The sequence below is a fragment of the Corythoichthys intestinalis genome, chromosome 11, assembly GCF_030265065.1.
Source record: "Corythoichthys intestinalis isolate RoL2023-P3 chromosome 11, ASM3026506v1, whole genome shotgun sequence".
Taxonomy (NCBI): domain Eukaryota; kingdom Metazoa; phylum Chordata; class Actinopteri; order Syngnathiformes; family Syngnathidae; genus Corythoichthys; species Corythoichthys intestinalis.
Window position 1 is genome coordinate 4579825 of NC_080405.1, and position 21381 is coordinate 4601205.

The following is a 21381-nucleotide window of genomic DNA, read 5'->3' on the forward strand; positions in this document are numbered from 1 at the left end:
CAAAGGGGTCGGGTGCGCAGAGAGTTGGGCGGCAACCAAAGGCGGGGGCCTTGGCGGTCCAACCCCCAGTTGCAGAAGATAACTCTTGGGACATGGAATGTCACCTCTCTGGCAGGGAAGGAGCCTGAGCTGGTGGGTGAGGCAGAGAAGTTCCGACTAGATATAGTCGGACTCGCCTCCACACACAGTTTGGGTTCTGGTACCAATCCTCTCGAGAGGGGTTGGACTCTTTTCCAGGGTTGGACTCTCTTCCACTCTGGAGTTGCCCACGGTGAGAGGCGCCGAGCAGGTGTGGGCATACTTATTGCCCCCCGGCTTGGTGCCTGTACGTTGGGGTTTACCCCGGTAGACGAGAGGGTAGCCTCCCTCCGCCTTCAGGTGGGGGGTCGGGTTCTGACTGTTGTTTGCGCTTATGCACCGAACAGCAACTCAGAATACCCACCCTTTTTGGAATCCTTGGAGGGTGTGCTGGATAGCGCCCCCTCTGGGGACTCCCTCGTTCTACTGGGGGACTTCAACGCTCACGTGGGCAATGACAGTGAGACCTGGAGGGGCGTGATTGGGAGGAACGGCCCCCCCGATCAGAACCTGAGTGGTGTTCTGTTATTGGACTTCTGTGCTCGTCACGGTTTGTCCATAACAAACACCATGTTCAAACATAGGGGTGTCCATATGTGCACTTGGCACCAGGACACCCTAGGCCGCAGTTCAATGATCGACTTTGTAATCGTGTCATCGGACTTGCGGCCACATGTTTTGGACACTCGGGTGAAGAGAGGGGCGGAGCTGTCAACTGATCACCACCTGGTGGTATGTTGGCTCCGATGGCGGGGAAGTTGCTGGCCAGACCTGGCAGGCCCAAACGTATTGTGAGGGTCTGCTGGGAACGTCTGGCAGAATCCCCTGTCAGAAAGAGTTTCAACACCCACCTCCGGCAGAACTTTTCCCTTGTACCGGGGGAGGTAGGGGACATTGAGTCCGAGTGGGCCATGTTCCGCACCTCCATTGTTGAGCCGGCCGATCGTCGCTGCGGCCGTAAGGTGGTTGGTGCCTGTCGTGGCGGCAATCCCCGAACCCGCTGGTGGACACCAGGGATAAGGGATGCCGTCAAGCTGAAGAAGGGGGCCTATCGGGCCTTTTTGGCCTGTGGGACTCCGGAGGCAGCTGACAGGTACCGGCTGGCCAAGCGGACTGCGGCTTCGGCGGTCGCCGAGGCAAAAACACGGACATGGGAGGAGTTCGGCGAGGCCATGGAAAACGACTTCGAGGAAATTCTGGTCCATCATCCGGCGTCTGAGGAAAGGAAAGCAGTGCACCATTAACACTGAGTATAGTGAAGATGGTGTACTGCTGACCTCGACTCGGGACGTCGTGAGTCTGTGGGGAGAATACTTCGAAGCCCTCCTCAATTCCACCGACACGCCTTCCTTTGAGGAAGCAGAGTCTGGGGACTCTGAGGTGGGCTCTTCGATCTCTGGGGTTGAAGTCACTGAGGCGGTTGGTAAGCTCCTCGGTGGCAAGGCAAGGCCGGGGGTAGATGAGATCCGCCCGGAGTTCCTAAAGGCTCTGGATGTTGTAGGGCTGTCATGGCTGACACGCCTCTACAACATCGCGTGGACATCGGGGACAGTGCCTCTGGATTGGCAGACCGGGGTGGTTGTCCCCCTTTTTAAAAAGGGGGACCGGAGGGTGTGTTCCAATTACAGAGGGATCACACTCCTCAGCCTCCCCGGTAAAGTCTATTCAGGGGTGTTGGAGAGGAGGGTCCGCCGGGAAGTCAAATCTCGGATTCATGAGGAGCAGTGTGGTTTTTGTCCCGGCCGTGGAACAGTAGACCAGCTCTACACCCTCAGCAGGGTCCTCGAGGGTGCATGGGAGTTCGCCCAACCAGTCTACATGTGTTTTGTGGATTTGGAGAAGGCGTTCGACCGTGTGCCTAGGGGAGTCCTGTGGAGGGTGCTCCGGGAGTATGGGGTGCCGAGCCCCTTGGTAAGGGCTTTTCGGTCCCTATACGACCGGTGTCAGAGTCTGGTCCGCATTGCCGGCAGTAAGTCGAATTCGTTCCCAGTGAGGAATTGACTCTGCCAAGGCTGCCCTTTGTCACCGATTCTGTTCATAATTTTTATGGACAGAATTTCTAGGCGCAGCCGAAGCGTTGAGGGTGTCCAATTTCGTGGCCTCAGCATTGCATCTCTGCTTTTTGCAGATGATGTGGTGCTGTTGGCTTCATCAAGCAGTGACCTCCAACTCTCACTGGGGCGGTTCGCAGCCGAGTGTGAAGCGGTTGGGGATGAAGATCAGCACCTCCAAATCCGAGACCATGGTCCTCAGCCGGAAAAGAGTGGTCGGGATGAGATCCTGCCCCAAGTGGAGGAGTACAAGTATCTTGGGGTCTTGTTCACAAGTGAAGGTAGGAGGGAGCGGGAGATTGACAGGCGGATCGGTGCAGCATCTGCAGTGATGTGGACTCTGCACCGGTCGGTTGTGGTGAAGAAGGAGCTGAGCCTCGATTTACCGGTCGATCTACGTTCCTACCCTCACCTATGGTCACGAGCTGTGGGTCGTGACCGAAAGAACAAGATCCCGGATACAAGCGGCCGAAATGAGTTTCCTCCGCAGGGTGTCCGGGCTCTCCCTTAGCGATAGGGTGAGAAGCTCGGTCATCCGGGAGGAGCTTGGTGTCGAGCCGCTACTCCTCCGTGTTGAGACGAGCCAGTTGAGGTGGCAAGGGCATCTGGTTCGGGTGCCTCCTGGACGCCTGCCTGGAGAGGTGTTCCGGGCATGTCCCACCGGCGGGAAGCCCAGGACACGCTGGAGAGACTATGTCGCTCAGCTGGCCTGGGAACGCCTTGGAATCCCGCCGGAGGAGCTGGCTGAAGTGGCTGGGGAGAGGGAGGTCTGGGCTTCCCTGCTGAAGCTGCTGACCCCGAGACCCGACCCCGGACTAAGCGGAAGATAACGGATGGATGGATGGATGGATTTTGCATTCAAACACATTTTTTTGGTTGAAGTGCCTTTTCTATATTGAAAATATAAATTTGGAAGCAATTTTTTTGTCTGAATAATAAAGACTAGCACAATTGGTAAGAATAACACAGTATGCAAGGATAGTCAAGGTATAAGATATAACAGTTATAAACACAATTACAATGTTATTTTTCTATAAGATTTTATGTCATTACTTTTTTAAATATTAGGTGCTTGAGCTGTCAAATATGGATAATAATGAAAGAAATGTGCTGATGGTGGTTCAGTGACCATCTGATGTGGTTTGTTCTCTGATGAACGACAAGCTGAGGAAGGAAGTTTTGATGTAGAGGTTGAAGGAAGAAAAGAGGCAAAGACTGACTGAGTCACAGCCAGAAAGTGTTGATGACAGTATTGATTTCTATCAACTATTCCCCCCCTCCCAATTAAAGTATGTCACAGTCACAACCAATTATACTGTAAAGTTGGTTAAAATTAGGGTCGGGAATCTCTGGTATGAAGCCGATTCAATATGTATCTCAATGCAGGTTACTTAATTTGACCTTGTGGAAATTTGGGATTGTTTAAATTAGGGGTCTCCAAACAGCACTGCATCCAAATATTGAACCCATGTATTTGCATGCAGGCAAACTACCTTGCTCAGGCCTCTGAAAATAAAGGACATTTCAAAATATTGATACATATAATTAGAATTCGTATGCCTTTCCACCTAAAAGTTAAATATGAACAAATGTATTAAATGACAGCTACAAAATGTTAGTGTTACAACAAAGGATTCATCTTACAATTGTCCCATTCGGGTGCTCAACCAAATCATTGGTTTGAGGATGGTAGGGAGCGCACGGGCTTCTTTTGATATCAAATTTTGCATACTCTCTTGTTTATCTGAAATCATATAGGAATATAGAAGAAAAGTGTAGTTTTTGGAACTACATTTGTCATTTTCCACATATACGTATAGCCAGAACTAAATTAGAAAATAAGGTGCCACCTTAATCTAAAAACAAGTTTATTTGGAAAGCTTTTTAAATATCAGAGTTTTTATTATATCTGCCTTTGACAGAAATTATTTCAGCATTGACAGACTCTTTCCCCTTTTCAGTCAAACTCCTTGGGGCTTCAAACTGGTGGACAAATTTCACGATGCACTGTGCGACCTTTTTGGCTGACTTAGTTTTTAATGGGTAAGCCTGTGGCCATTTTGTAAAGTAACCCACCATCACTCACATGTATTGATGTCCATTTTCTGTACGTGAAAGTCCAATAAGATCCATCCTAACAAGCGCAAATGGTGGAGAAAGCTTACATCGAAAGCAATTGAAGTTAAAATATTTTACTTCCAAAAACACAGATTTAAGTTTGAATATACAGTCCTGTAAAAAAATTAGGACACCCAACCAGTGTTGTTAATAACGGCGTTACAATATAACGGCGTTACTAACGGCGTTATTTTTTTCAGTAATGAGTAATCTAATTAATTACTTTTCTCATCTTGGCAACGCCGTTACCGTTACTGAGGCGGCAAAGGCGTGCGTTACTATGCGTTACTAAGTTGGTTGAATAAAAATAAGTCTGAGAGAAACGGACTCACGGGGACGAGAGCAGAGCAGGAGTGGGGAAGACGGCGTTTCAACCGCGATGCTAGATGGCTCCAATAATACCTGACTGCAGCCATAGCCGACAAACTACGCCCACATGACACGGTAGATATCATATTATAGAACTAGATGCAGATGACAGACACTGCTGCATTGCCAACATGTTTTAAGGACTACATGCGTTTGTAAACAGCCGCCATCTTAAAGCAGTAGACCTTTCAGGAAGGCCCTGATGTAGAGATCCTTCCTAGCGAACCTAAGTAATTTTTTAAAATCTAAAATGCTCCTAAATCGGCAAAATCTTAACTTAAATCTATCTTTAAATGATGAAACAGTTTTAAAACTTACACATGTTTAAAGTAGACAGAAGGGAACTAATGCAATAACGGGAGAAATTTTAACAACTTTAACGATTGATTCACAACTTTAAATGACTTCCACACATAGCAAAGGTTACTAGCTAGTTATCGCAATACCCTTGTGTCTAGTTAAGTGGAGGGTAAAGAATTGGGCTTGGGCCAATTGTCCCCCAAACCCTTTAAGCTTCACATTGTGTGACCTGTTTTTTTTTTTTTTTTTGGAGAAAAAAAAAAATCACTAGTTACTTTGCCAAGTAACTAATTACTCTTGCATTCAGGTAACTGAGTTACTAACGCAATTACTTTTCTGGGAGAAGTAATTTGTAACTGTAATTAATTACCTTTTTAAAGTAAAATTAACAACACTGCATGGCACTAAATGCGTTAGTAGACAGCCGCCATCTTAAAGCAGTAGACTTTTTAGGACGGCTCTGTTGTAGACAACCTTCCTAGCGAACCTAGGTAACTTTTTATCTAAAATACTTCTAAATCGGCAAAATCTTGACTTGAATCTATCTTTAAATGATGAAACAGTTTTAAAACTTTCATATGTTGAAAGTAGAGAGAAGGGAACAAATGCAATAATGGGAGCAATTTTAACAACTTTTAACAGTTGATTCAGGGTAAAGGGTAAATTAGGGTAAAGAATTGGGCTCGGGCCAATTGTACCAAAAACCTTCACAAAAAACTTCACATAGTGTGGCCAATGTTTTTTTTTTTTTTTTTTTTTTTTTTTTGAGGGAAAAAAAAAGTAATTATCACCAATTACTTTGCCAAGTAACTAATTACTCTTACATTCAGGTAATTGAGTTACTAACGCAATTACTTTTTGGGAGAAGTAATTTGTAACTATAATTAATTACTTTTTTTCAGTAAGATTAACAACACTGCACCCAACTAAATACAGTGATCCCTCGTTTTTCGCAGTGAATGGGGACCAGAACCCACCGCGATAAGTGAAAAACCGCAAAGTAGCGACACCCCCGAAAAATTATATATATATTTTTTTTAACCTGTCCTGTACAGCTGCTTGGATACAGGAGAACTTTATTTTCATGTATATTACACTCTTTATATATTTTTTCGTGTATACAGTACACTGGTTTGAAACTGTTACGGATGGGGAGTAATTTTTCCTTTTGTTCAGGTATGTATGTTTTTCCTTTCACTTTATACTGGTTTATGTTGGTTTTCACCTGCATTTTTTCTTTTGTTCAGTAGTTTCCACCTGTGTGATCACAGAAGGCCTCCACAGCTGGAACCACTTCCTCATTAGTTCATCATCCAATCATCTGTTCGTCCTGCCACTATATAAGTTGAATTGTTTGCTTGGTTCAGGAGAGGCGGTGGCAGCTCTCATTTTGGTTGTCTTGGTTTGTTGAAGCCTGTTATGTTTTGCCTTTGATTCTGTTTGTGAAGTTTACTTTCTGCCACTTGTTTATTAATGGTCTCTTTTGTCTTTTTCTTTAGGTTGGTGCAGAGCACAGAGGTAGGGACTTTAGTTAGACACCTGCAGGTCTACATCGTGTCTCCCACCTCACGTAGGTAGCAACTCTCTGTATTAGTCCATTAGATAGAGCGGCAACACCACCCATGTATTTTGGGGCACAATAGGTGCCTGTCACTGTAGTGTTTTAGTTTGGGGGTTGTTTTGGGTTCTAGGTTTAGTTGGGGTTTTTGAACTGTTTATTTGGTGTTTGCTGCATAGTGCAGGGGGTTGGGAAAATGTTTGTGTGCTCTGTGACCATTGTTTCTTTTCTGTTAAATAAACTTTTTATTTGCAATTTTGACTTGTCACTGCCTCCTCATTGCACACCTGCCGTCTTATGTTACGCCGCGGCCCCTGACCACCAGGGGTACTCGTAACAGAAAAACGCAATATTAATATTCAATAACATGCATAAGATGAATAAAATATACTCACCACACTGATGATCTTGATAAATGCAAAAAAACTGCAGAACAATGGAGATGAAGAAAATAAAGATGATTTATTGAGAAGCTTGGCGGGCTTGAGCATGAAGCCCGCAGCATTCCCACACATGATGAGAGTCATGCGATGTTTGTTGGCCTTATAGCCTCGCCTCTTCACTTCTTTGAAAAGGAACGTCCTGGACGGCATCTTCTTTCAAAAAAGGCCAGTCTCATACATGTTAAACACCAGCTCCGGGAGATAGCCACCCTCTTAAATTAATTTGGGAAATTGGTCCTCAACGTAACAAACAGCTGCGTCATGGTCCACCGAGGAGGCCTCCCCATGCAATGTAACGCTGCAAAGTCCAAACCTCTTTTTGACTTTTACGAACCAGCACTTGCTGGCAACAAAACCATAATTTTCTTCACTTGAAGCCCTTGTACTAGGCTGTGGTTTATCTTCGTCGTAGTAGACATCACCGCCACCTTCATTTAACTCTCAATCAGGAATGAGGCCATCATACAGCGCTTTGGCTTTTGCCCGAATCATGTTTGTGTCAAGACTCATCTTCTTTTCCCGACAGTCCGATATCGACACTGTTAGTGCATTTTCCATTTTACCATCGTCTTGTTGTAAGGAGTCACAACTGGCTTAGTGTCCCTGGAAAACGACATTGAGGCAGTCTTTCGGGTTTTCGCCTTGTCTTTTTTATGCAACAAACAGTTGATTCGTTTAGTCCGTAATGGCGTGCAACAAACACATAGCTGTGGCCAACTTTAAGCATGTCCAATAATTGAACCTGAACCTCATACCAACATACTCAACATACAACATACATACCTCATACTATCAATTGACTAAGAAGGCACCAAGGGAATTTCTACTATGTTGTGCTAAAGTTGAGGCTACACAATGAACGACATTAACAGGATTTCTGCAAAGAAGATGAATGAACTTCTGTCCATTATTGGCCCAGATTTGAGACGGCAATGTGCAAAATACAGGGCAGCAATCGAACTCGAACCAAGACTCGCAGTTAGGCTGAGTAAGTCATAAACAATGAACTTTAAAATCTGAATATACTTCATTGGTTAAAAAAGAAGTTAAAGAAAAGTAAATTACATATATTTAATGTGTGCATGAGAGTAGTTATACACATAAATCCAAAATATAACACCTGTGACAGTTATTGTCCTGTAAAATCTATAGCACACACAAGCCAAATTAAAAAAAAACACACACATTAAAATAGGTATTTGGGGAAAAGAGTAAGTCATCCCATTCTGTGTCTGACGAAAGCATCGTCAGGAATGGTCCCATCGGTCGGTTTGCAGTGGGGGGTGCATAGATTTTGTGATGGTGGACATTGAGTGGGTGGGGATTTTATTTGCACATCTTGGGGTGCTAGAAAGTATCGGGAATGACTGCAAGGGAGGTGGGGGTTGACTGGAGCTTTCCAATGAATGGAGAGTGCTCAAAATGGAAATTTTTGCCTGTTGTCTGGCCGCTGGCGTCCTTATCCAATCTTTTGAGCATTGTGAAAATGTTCAGAGCAAAATGGTAACATTCATCCCCTTCATTGTTTGGGATGTGTGGTTCCTGTGGGTCCTGCAGTATATGTAAGTGCGATCACTGACCAGAATGTTGTAATGGAGGCAGTGTGCTGACAGCTGGGAGCTCGCGGTCATGGTAAGAAGTGGAGAGCGTGTGTGTGTGAACATTTCTCCCCAGGTGTTTCCAGTCGGGCCTGATCAGCACCCTGCATACCTGCATGCCAAAACCCTAACCCATCCGTCCAGGGGGTCCGAACCCCACAGAGCCCTGCCCAAGCCAGAATAGACGCACCCTTTATTGCCAGTTGTCGGTTTGATCGGTTTGATTTTTTTTTTTTTTTTAATAAATCAAGTTTGTTTGGACAAAGAAAAAAACCCTTTCATTCTCCATTTACTGCTTTCCAGGGGCGTACAAAACCTGCCTATTGTTACATATACTCATCAATCTGTCCCCAAGTTCTCCCTGTTGGCTGGAGTGTTCCCGTACAGTACCAGATGCAGCAGCAGTAGTTCTTGCCACTGTCCTGCCTGATATGTTTGATTTGGACTGTGTCGTGGACCTCTGGGGCTCTGGCACGGGGAAGGCCTTGATGTGGCACCATCTTAAGCAGCTGATGTTCTTGCTGTAGCTCAGGGGTGTCCAAACTTTTTGCAAAGGGGGCCAGATTTGTTGTCGTAAAAATGTGGGGGGCCGACCTTGGCTGACGTCCTTTGCGTAGAACAATATATTTAAGCAAATTTTAGCAAGCCATTCTGTGTGTCAGATTTGCTTTATTATTTTTTTAAATAATAATTTCAACAATCTCGCAACCAGCCTTTGTGGCGTTCTCTTTCGACTCAGGCTCTTGCGAAATACCACTGCTGTGAAATTAAACTAGCTTCAAGTTGCTTCAATATCTCGCTGCGTTTCTTCCCTATAATCTTGTCGTACATGTCAGCGTGTCTTGTTTGGTAATATCGCCTCACATTGAACTCTTGAAAACAGCGACTGTCTCTTTGCAAATGAGGCAGACACAGTTGTTGCGTATTTTAATGAAGAAATAGTCCATTTTCCACCTATCCTTGAAGCGTCGGCAGTCGGAGTCACCTTTTTTTTTTTTGCTGATTGTCGCCACTTTAGAAAACTGGAAGTAAAGTGTCACACGGGTAATGTTGCTTAGAGTGCTGCTGCCTTTTAGTAGGTAAATGAGGAGCAGCATTTAGTGTGTAAGCTACTTCATATGCTGGTAGCAGTACTGCTGACCAATTCATTAAGTCTGTGTGCGGGCCAGACGTTATTGATTTTATGGCAGAGGCTGAGGGCCGGATGAAATGTGACCACGGGCCGCACTTTGGACATGTCTGCTGTAGATGGTGCAGCCAAAATTTCTTGGGGGGGCCTTCAGGGTTAGGAAAGGTAGCCATGTCTGGGATTTTGACATGTGTCGTGTCATCTATATGTGTCAGGTTTTAAGGACGAGGTGGATCCAATCGTAGGGAAAACAAAAGGCAAGGCAGGGCACTCAAAATGCTTTCATAAAAGCTAACCAAAATAAAATTCAAAACAAAGGACAAGAGGTTCAAACGAAAAGGTACCAAAACTTACTTATTAGAGGAATATGAACATGTATAAATAGACAATGACACAACAAGAACAGACATCACATTGGGAGCTTAAATACAGACATGGGGTAACGAGACAATGAGGCTCAGGTGGGTGACAAGAGGCAGCAGATTGGTCAACACACAAGGAGCAGGCACAACAGGTGAAACCAATGGATAATCACAGGGACAAACCACAGTAGGAGGAAACAAACGGCAACATATTGCGCCTTGAACTGCAAATATAAATATATTGACACGATATTATTCTGATTAATACTTTATTCAATTGATTGATTGATTGTACAAAAGGTGTTATAAATGACATTTTTTTCATATTTGTGGGGTTTCATTAAACCACTTGAAAGAGCCACTTGGAAGTTTAGTATTTTTGTTTTTCGCCTTCACAAATCCGTCACGAAGACTCCTCCATTTGAATTTGCACTGCCCAACTGTAGAAGAAAAAAAAAGACATTTACATGGCATTTTGTTTGCTTGCAGGTACTTGGCATCAAGAGTTTTGTAAGCCTGGCTTTCAACCATCGCTAAGGAGTGACGACAGTGTACATGGTCTGTCAAGCTATAGAAAAACAAATGATGAAGGACCACTGGCCTCTCCCAAAAGAGGACACATGGAGAAAAGTTGCCCAAAAATTCTGGGAGAAGTGGAACTTTCCAAATTGTTTGGGGCCCTGGATGGCAAGCATATCGTCATTGAAAAACCACCACGGTCTGGAAGCCTCTATTTCAGTTATAAAACGACTTTCAGCATGGTACTGATCGCACTGGTTGATGCTGATCACCGGTTTCTAGTTATAAATGTGCAAGACTATGGACGATCGATTGACGGAGGCATCTACAGAGGATCAGCCATAGGAATTGGAAGGGAGCGTAGAACGCTTCATGTATCACCAATTGCCCCACTCCCAGGTGATCTTGCTGGTATCCTGTTGCCACATGTCATTGTTGCAGATGCTGCTTTTCTACTAAAGACTTACTTAATAGAGGTGTGCATCGGCACTGCACTCACGATTCGATTTGATTACGATTCGGAGCACCACAATCCGATTCGATTCAGAAGGTCACGATTCGGTTCGATTCGGCAATGCATCGCTATTAAGGCTGTAACGGTACATGTATTCGTATTGAACTATTTCGGTACTTGGTGTTCGGTTCGGAACGGACGCGTACCGAACGAGTTTCTGACGTAATGTAACCCTTAGTTTTCGAGGCTGTGAGTCGATCGGGTTACAGTTTCTGTGTGTAAATTATATTTACTCAGTCTTCTCTACTATAATGAGGACCAATACGGTAGGACAACGTGAACGCAGTGAAACGTGGCCGTTAAAGTCAATCAGCCAATGCACACCAGTCGCAGTGTGGCAGCGTGTTAGACGCGTCCCAGAAAAGGCAAAAGAACGGCAGAGTTTATTATGTGACGAGACACGCGGCCCTCCTGCGTCAATGCTACTAGCTAGCAGACCGGGCAGACCGGAAGTCACTCGTGTAAAAATACGGTGGATCCGGTTGATTTTCAAATTGATATGCAATCGTAACCCACTTTTTGAGTCCATCAGATCTCTTGAGTGGTAGCTCGGGGCACAGTTGACTTGTCTTTGTTGATTTACAGTTGTCTTCTCTGCTGTAATAATAACCAACACGGCCCCGTGTTCAATACAAAATCCTCCTACCACAACAAAACAAGTAGGAACTCGTATTCACATAGGAACTAAAGTTATACAACATAAAATATACAATATAAATGAATACTACATCACATTTGTAAAATATAAACACATAATAAAATAAATAATAGCCCATTTAAATAAAATAAATTGAAATGAGCTAAAGCACCCGTAATAAGATAATAAAAATAATACACAGATCCTGCTTACACAATTATATTTATTAATTTCTGTGTGGTGCTTTAACTTGAGAAAATCCACCAATAAAGCTTTTGAAAACCGTTCATAAGGGGGGAAAAAATCATTTAGGCATTTCATTTGTAAAATACATGTTAAAATCTTTGTCATTGGGATTGCTTTTCTGTTTAGCACAGGACTTCTTTTTTCTTCTTTCTTTCAGAAAGAAAGCTGACCAATACGTGGGGTCTGAAAGGCAAATTGTTGTTGGATTATTATCTTTAAATACCCGCTAATTTTTTAGCAGAATTCTAGCTTTGTATAGGCTACGGTTCCTATTGTTGAAAGCACAAAAGTGTGTAATAAACAACTAGCACATTTAAATTTTGCATTTTGCTTTTTTACTGTACTGAAAATGAACCGAACCGTGACCTCAAAACCGAGGTGCGTACCGTTACACCCCTAATCGCGATGCATTAAAGCCTGGGATGCATTAAAATTCTAAAGCAAAGCATATTTTTCGTGAATCATGAGGCAACACAAGCGGTCAGACTTTAAACAACTTTTTATCGGCTCTTGTGTCACTCCTGGTTGAAGTCAAATGAAAATAGTATACTTTCAGATATATATATTTAAAAAAAAAAAAAAAAAAACATCACAGGATTTAATGTGTGCTTTGAATGAGACCAGGGCTTTCTCTTTTTTTTTTTTTTTTTTTTTTTTTTTACACACAGTTGCACTCCCTCTTTCTCCGCTTCAGCCATCGTTATGTTATGTCCTATCTCTCTGCTCTCTCGATTGCAACTGCGCATGTCTGTGACGTTACTCCGGTGAGGAAGCGGATTTGGGTTCCTCTTCCCCCCTGCACTGCTTTGAATGTAAAGTAGCTTCCTCTACAGGTAAACATGAGAATAATAATACAAATGGGGAAACCAAATCCGTTGCATCACCAGAATTGCGCAGGGAAGATTTTTGAACGTACTTATATGGAGCCTAGTTCGGGCCTAAAAAATCCAGCCCGACCCGACCCGGCCCGCGTGTATTAAAGCCCGACCCAGCCCGAAAACCCCCAAAATTTCATTTTTTATTTGTATGCCCGAGCCCAAACCCCCCCCCGAAATGTTACGTTTCATTTGAAGGCCCGCGCCAGTTTTATTTGTGAGGAGTCAGGTAGAGGAGGAAATGCGGGGATGCGATTCGTGGTTGCATTTTTTGTGACGAAGCCATGTGCATAATGATAACAAATTAAAACCCGTCTTTTGTAACAAATTCTCCCAGTTAAACAAGATTGTAAGATGCATATTCAATAAACATTTATATCTTTTATATTTCTGTGTCTGTTCTATCAGGTGGATAGTTCATGCGTCATTTCCTCAGCAAAATGCAATAGAAATTTATTTTAATTTCTTCGAGTTGGCAGAAAAAAAAGTTTTCTTAATGTTTAAATAGCCTACCTATTTTTCTGATCATTATAAATGCATTTACACAACAAAATAACGCTGGAAAGGTTTGTTAAATATATTTCTGTGTGGGATATTTTGCTCACTACGCGCCTCTATGAGAATGAGAGGAACAGCAGCATATACAAAAATAAACTAAAATACTTTTAAACAACATTCTTTATTTTAATGACTCACATTAGAACACACAAAAGAACAACCTGCCTTAAGGAGCACTGAAACAAAATAAATAATCACATTTCAATGAACACCACGATGTCCTGCTTAGCACGAAGAGGTGCAGCCCTCGAAACAAATGATAGTAACGATGTTTGACTAATATCATCTTTTACCCCAGTACAGTTTTTAAAATGCCTGCTCAGCGTCAAAGTGCCAGTCTTTCTGATCTCGTACAAGAGCGAAGCGCCACATTTGTTGCATTCGGCAAGGCCGACACGGTTTTCTGTAGCATCTTCCACTATCGATTTAAATCCTTTCCACACACCACTCGTGGATTCTTGCCTTTTCAATGCTTTTGGCATTTTGGCCTCAAGATGGAGGATTTTGTATAGGAGCATCAACCTGCTACCTGAGAATGTGGACTCTGTTGTGTTCGCTACATGCATCCTGCACAACTTTTTGCTGTCTCCCACTGACAACCAGAGGCTGCTCAATGAAGCCTAGGAGTACGGAAGACGGATGCGAACTGTTGGCAACATGTTAGGACAACGTACATCAACTGAGGCCAGGGCTATCAGGTATACATTTTGTGCTTTCTTTAACTCTCCTGAAGGCAGTGTACCTTGGCAGGGTAAAATGATTTAACTTTAATATTCCTACATTGAGATATGTCAATAAAGTCACTTCAAATTTTTTTTTTCTAACTTATCATGCATCTTTATTTGGGTAATTCTATGATTCCAGTTCACAAAAGTATTTGATGAAAGTTCTTTGTTTAAAAGGGGTATTGTTTGTTGACACGAAAAGTCTCAGAATTCGGGTACTCCTGATACAACCCCTAGCAAAAAGTATGGAATCACCAGTCTCTGACAAGCACTCACTCAGACATTTTATCATGTAGAACAAACTCAGATAAAAAGCTTGAAAAAATAATGAATTAGTCCAAAAGTGCAACTCTTTAGCATTCAGAAACACTAAAAGAAATGAATAAAAAAAAAACTTTGTGGCGGTCAGTAAATGTTACTTTTATAGAGCAAGTGCAGGGAAATATACTGTAAATGGAATCACTCCATTCTGAGGCAAAAAATATGGAATCATGAGAAACAAACAAAGAAATAATCAAAACACATCTCTAGTATTGAGTAACACCACCTCTGGCTTTTATGACAGCTTGCAGTCTCTGAGGCCTTTTGATGAGTATTCCTCCTCAATTTGATGCCAACTCTCTTTGATTGCAGTTGCCAGATCATCCTTACAGGTCGGAGCCTTGCAGTGGACCAGTTTTTCAATTTCCACCACAGGTTTTTAATAGGGTTGAGATCTGGGCAATTTGCAGGCCATGACATTGACTGGATGAGTTTTTCTCCAAGGAATGCTTTCACAGTTTTAGCTCTGTGGCATGATGCGTTGTCATCTTGGAAAATGACAAAACATATTTTCAATTGAAGGGATAAGAAAGCTGTCTAAAAATTTAATGTATACTTGTGCATTTATTGAAGATTTAACCCCAGTGCCTTTTCCTGACATGCAGCCCCATTGTCATGGACTGAGGGAATTTAGATGTTTTTTTTTTGGGCAATCATCTTTGTAAATCTCACTGGAACACCACCAAACCAAAGTTCCAGCATCATCATCTTGACTCTTGACAAGGTGATGATGGTCGGAACCTCGCCGAGCGTTCCGAGGTGATTTACCAATTTACCTATTAAACCATTACGACGGTATTTAAATCGAAATTCTCGTAACCAGGTTAGGTAAATAGGTCATTCCAAATAGCGATGGGCTCGTTTGGAATCCGTTTTTGAGATAATACACATGGAAAAAATTTGAAAATTGGTGTAAAAGGTTCGTAATATTTTGTAAGGAAATAGGGTGTCGGTATACACATGACATGGAAGGGACCGACTAACATCCTAGGACTTGTGGCCCCTGTAACCTGCCCCGAGTCTCTTGCATGCCCCGCACTCCTGCCTCTTCCCCAATGTCGTCATTGGGGCTGGGGTATGGGGGAGCGGAACTCCGCATGTTTTGCTGGGGAGTGCTAGTGTGCGACCATACACATGCGCTCCTTTGCACTGCTCTCCCTTTTCTACTCCTTCTCCACCCTATCACTGTCAAAACTAACACACTACATGGATGGAAGTGACTAACACCTGGATGGATCTCAATGAGGATATACCAAGTGGTCGCCCCTCTTGGGTGGACCACCTCCAATCGAGAACAGGGTCGTGGTTAGGCTGCCTGCGGTATCTTTAATATTTGCCTTCCGGTTCTCACTGTCAAAAGATACAGACATTCCTGAAGGGAACAGACCTTGGATAGAGCTGGACAACCATCGACAGGAGAAGAGGGCCTGAGGCCATTGGCTAAACTGATGGCACGGAATATTAAGATCTCCCACCATGTGGGGAGGCTCTCCTTGGAAGGCCCTCCCCCCAGGGGAAACAGAATATTAGAGGAGTCCCTGGTGGACGGAATTAGACCGGCCCCAACGATGACATCAACTATATCATAAAACACAATGCAAAAAACTGGGCGTACGTGGCCACCAGGTCACTTCTGGACCACTACAGCACTTCACTTCTCAACTTGCGGGAGGGAATTCGGGCAAACAGGTCAAACTAACTGGCAAGAATCCCTAAAGATAGTGTCGAGGTGGGTACAGAAGGACCTCCGGCGCTTGACCCAGACCACTTTGAGGAGAGCGTCGACTGAACTGGAGGAACTAGTGAAAGGAAGGGATGGGACATCGCGTACGGAGGGGGACCAAATAGGAAGAACGGACGTGCCAACCGGGATGGAGGTGGATCAACCTTCGATGTCCGGGGTCTCAGCCCGGAAAGACGCTCTTCCGCCATCCACCGCTACATTGTCAACTCAAACGACTCCGGTACTTCACCAGGAAGACACTGCGGGTGGGAGCGGGGAAGCAATACCACCCACACTCGAAGTGCCGTTAGAGTCAATGGAGAAGAGGAAGGCCCATCCAGAGGGGTTACCCCAACAGCCAACAGGTGGGGGGTAAGAGAACAAAGAAGTCGGCCACGGGACGAAGAGGGACATTCCTGGACTTGGACAACCCTGAAAAGCAACCAGAGTCGGTCTGGTAAACTTCGGAACAACAGCCTGACCCAGACTGGGACACTTCAGGACAACAACCAGTCCCAGAACCAATGACGGCGGTTGAACGGGGCCCCTCAACAATGAGCGAAGTTCGGGCGCAATTTGAGGGCAGTCAACCGATGTCCTCTTTCCTGCTCACCTGGGACTCGGCTATTGTGAGGCAACTCATGTCGGAGAACTTTGCTACGCATGGGGGGACCCCAAGAAAACCAGTGGACATCGGCCTAAGACCCTCGAAGAATGGATTGGGAAGCCTCCGGGGACTCCGGCATCCAGACAAGTGTGCAACGGACCGTGGACGACAACGGTGCCTCAAGGCGACAAGAACGCACAGTTCATAACCATGAAGGTAAGGTAATAAGTTTGGCAACTGGCGTTTGGAGGTCCGCAAGCCCATTCTAATAATGGGAGATTCTAATGTGGCACGGCTACTCCACATTGCCGATGAAGAGGTGCAAGTGGACATTTTCCCAGGGGGGAGATTCAAACATATGGTGCACATCTGGGAGCACAATACTCAATTCGAGACGCAACCGAGGAGAGTGATAATATCGGTGGGCTTTAACGACAGGAACCAGGCCAATTCAGCTATGCTCCGAAATGATATTTCAAACCTGGTGAAGGTCGCCACGGAGGTCTTTACAGTTGGGGACTTCTGGATACCGTTGCTAAACCCCCATAAGGAAATGGCGCCTTTACCCATGCAAAAATCAAGCTAATCAACTTAATATTGAGGGGTACGTGTAAAGCCTGCAACAGTTGAAGGAAGAGGATTACCAAGTGTCACAAGACTGTGTCCACTGAACGGAAGCGGCGGCGGCCACGATGTGGGCTCATTGGAGGGACGCCTTCCTTTTTGTACACGAGGACTGAAAGGGGTCAATTATTCAAAAATAAATAGGTGTGTATATGTTTATGTGCTCACATGGGGTAGATAGGTAGGAACCCATGGTGGACCATATACTAGGACTGATGTTGTTTTGGGTGACTTGGTTGGGTCATGTCAGCAGCATGTAATCCGTTGGGTTTGTGGTGTGGAAACATACAAAAGGGGAACTCCCTGAATGTATGGAGACTCTTTTATGCCGAAAACTGGCCCTTGCGGGTTCTAAAAGCCCGATTTGGGTTAGATTTGTATGTTTATATTTTTGTATCTTATATTTATATTGTGTGTTTAAATTGTGGGGAAGTGGGGAGTTCTGGGAGATACGTGTGTTTGCAGAGCTGTTCTTATTATCATTACTATTATTTTGAAAAAATCTATTTAAGGGTGCAAAAATCTGAAACATGTTCCTCCTTTTTGGTGGATCACTTCTCTGGGGGATTGCTGATTATGTTAACACAAAAGAACACATGCTAACCAAAGCTACAATAGCCTTGACATACTATTGTGGTGAGTACGGATATAAAGTGAAACCATCTCCTTGCCACCTCCCTTTAGATCTTACGAGTATAACAGATTGAAATGTGAAATTTAACAAATACCAGGATGTAATTTTTTACCGTGACGACGCGGACGGCAATATGATGAATGTTGAATGAATTCTTGTCTGATTCCAGATGATGATCAAAACGAGAGGAACCCAGAAAGTCAGATGTGACTGAGGGATCTGCTCGTGTGGTCCAACATGCAGACTCTTTGCCTCCGCCCCCGCCTATGATCACCAGTTGGGGAAATTATACAACCGATGACTCTGAGGTGCGGGTCCCTTTCCCGAAAAAGTTGTGGAACACCAAAACCGAATGGAATGAGAAGAAGTGGAACATGAAGATTAAGTAGAAAGATCCCCGTCGAGAAGACGGGTGGACTGGGACCGGACATATCTATGCCAATAATTACGACTAACTATTTTAATGCCTCGATCGATGACATTGCGATGTGCGAACGGGTCCGAAGCAACGGGTGAGACAATGAAATATGGCCCCGATAATGCGAGGACACGACCGTAAAGGTAGTGGTATAAGATAGAACACAGCAAAATATTGATATGTTGTGTAAAACACAAGAAAATAATTGATGTCAATGGTTGGAATTAAATGTCTAAAGCGAATTGGAATAAATGGCGCCATCGCGTGGGGAAATCGCGGTTGTGCACCAAACGCAAAACATCCCGGTCGGGAATACCACTTTAATATTACTAAAATGAACTAATAACGTATTGGCACAATTATGTATTGGTTATTGACAAGAAAGTGGTCTAAACATACGTATAATAGACTCCCAACGAAAATGGCGGCCGCGCGACTTAAGGTATAGCTCGTGTGTATTCTGCCTTCCGTTTATTTTAGGAAGTTAGTGCAGGTAGGTCCAATGGGGGGGTACGTAAGGTAAATGGCGGCCGCGCGACTTAAGGTATAGCTCGCGTGTATTCTGCCCTCCGTTTATTTTAGGAAGTTAGTGCAGGTAGGTACAATGGGGGGGTACGTAAGGTCAATGGCGGCCGCGCGACTTAAGGTATAGCTCGCGTGTATTCTGCCTTCCGTTTATTTTAGGAAGTTAGTGCAGGTAGGTCCAATTGGGGGGTACGTAAGGTCAATGGGGACCGCGCGACTTAAGGTATGGCCCACGTGTATTCTGACTTCCGTCTGATTCAGGAAGTCAGTGCTGGTAAGTCGAACAAAGGGGACGTAAGGAAAATGGTGGCCGCGCGATTTAAGGTATAGCATGCTTGTACTCTGACTTCCGTCTATTGCAGGTAGTCATAAAGGAGGACTACCGAGACACAGGACCTAAAAACGAGGTTTTAAAGCAGTCACACCCGCCAACATATATAAAAAAGCCACAGACACGGAAAAGGCATCAAAAGAGGTTATCTAACACGACGATTGAAACGAGCGCGTAACCCGCAGCGCCTGGCACTTCTCACGGTGCGGTCATGGCAACGCGGACTTCCGTCAGCTTCAGGAAGTCAGTGCATGGGTTTGTGAAATTATGTTAAAAACTACAATACTATAATAATTATCTACCTTAATGGTTGGTATACAACGGGGAATCCACTCGACGACGTAAATAAATACTGTCTAGGTATTTTTAAATAACCAATGAAGATGCTAGCCCAAAGGGAAAATATCACGTTTACTATAATTCCCGGCGCAGAGGGCACGTGAAGTGGCAAACAGTATGGGGGGGGGGGGGGGTGAGGAGTGCCCCCTCAGATCGCCAGGTAATTGTCTCATCAGACTGCGAACAACACTTTCGACGACGTTGGCGAAAGTAAAACAAAAAAATAACGAGTATAAGCGACTCAACCCGACAAATACTTCCACTGCGAGGTAAGAACCGAATATCTGTCGTATGCTGTCAAAGTAAGTTTGACGACGACCATCGTCGTGGGCAAAACTTTTTTTCTGGGCTAACTCGGCTAAAATGGCGCACGCTGAAAAAAAAGACTTGGGGGTGGATAGAAGAATGGAGTCGACCTTTATTCGGTTGGAAGGGGAGGCCCCAGTTGAAAGGGCATGAAGTAAAACGAAGTTTGAAGAAGAAATATTTGACAATTGACTTGTGATTTCATACTTTTTGCTAGGGGTGTTAGTCCCAAGCAAGACCGATATGGCCTCTCCCCCAGTAAAACAGCAGAGGTAGCCAAAATGACCCAAGTGCTCTTTAATTGGCAAGTCGTTGTCTGACATACAACAGCTGTTCATATGGAAATGCAACCACTAGACATACATTGTGTTGGTATGCGGCCCAAACGGAGGGTTACACACCACGGGTAAACTATTCATGTGAAAGTTTCTGTCAGTTCAAATAAAGCTATATTTATGGGATTTTGCACATTTTATTAGTGTGTGTTTTACAATTTTTGACAGTGTATTTGTGGGGCTTGTATATGCTAGCAATATTTGTTATAACAATATGTGATGCCTGCAGTGAATGGAACATTGAATCAGTAAATGTAAAAGTTAAGTATGAGTCTGTAACAGTTTGTGTTTGTCTTTTCTTCCTGGTATTTATTTATCAGTGTTGTTCTCGTCAACAATGATAGCGAAAATATTTCCTCAACGAACAATTTTTTAATGACATGATGTCGCGACACTCTGAAAACGTGTCTTGGAAGACTAAAATATAACAAGATGAATGCCAGTTGTTGTCTGACAACACGAGAACGAGATCAAAATTCGCCATAGTTTCCGTGATAGATTCACAGTGTCTGTTATTTTCTTGTTGTGTGTGCAGTTAGAATGTATTTAGCAGTGTTTGGTCGTGTCACTTATGTGATGTGCTGCGCTTCCCCACCCATCGCCCCACACACAGGCTCAAGAGTGTGCCCATTCAAGGCTCTTTTTGTGAAACGTGTCAGGTGCTGCTTGGTAAGTTTTGTTTTCTTATATTGGCTATGCCATGTTGCTTTAGCCTTTAAAGGTCTGTGTTAAAGGACTTGTAGCGTTTGCGCTAGCATTTAGTGCGGTGACTGTTTCTTTTTACATACAGTTCGTGGCGTCCAGGTGAGTTTAATTAATTGCAAATATTCTGCTGTTTTCCTGCTGTGTGTTATCATCATGAAAATGGTGTTCTTGTAGACTCTACAGTTATGTGCTCGTCTGTCATGTTCATTTGAAATTCTTGGATACTTTTATTTATTTATTCATGTACTAAAACTTTATAAACTAAAGTTTATAGACGCAAACATTTTGACAATTGTCGACTAAATCTAGACGACATTTATAAATGACTAAAATATGACTAAGGCTAATAAGTATTTTCGTTTAAAAAAAGACTAAGACAAAAATTAAAATAGCTGCCGAAAACAACACTCTTATTGATGCTCAGGATTACAAC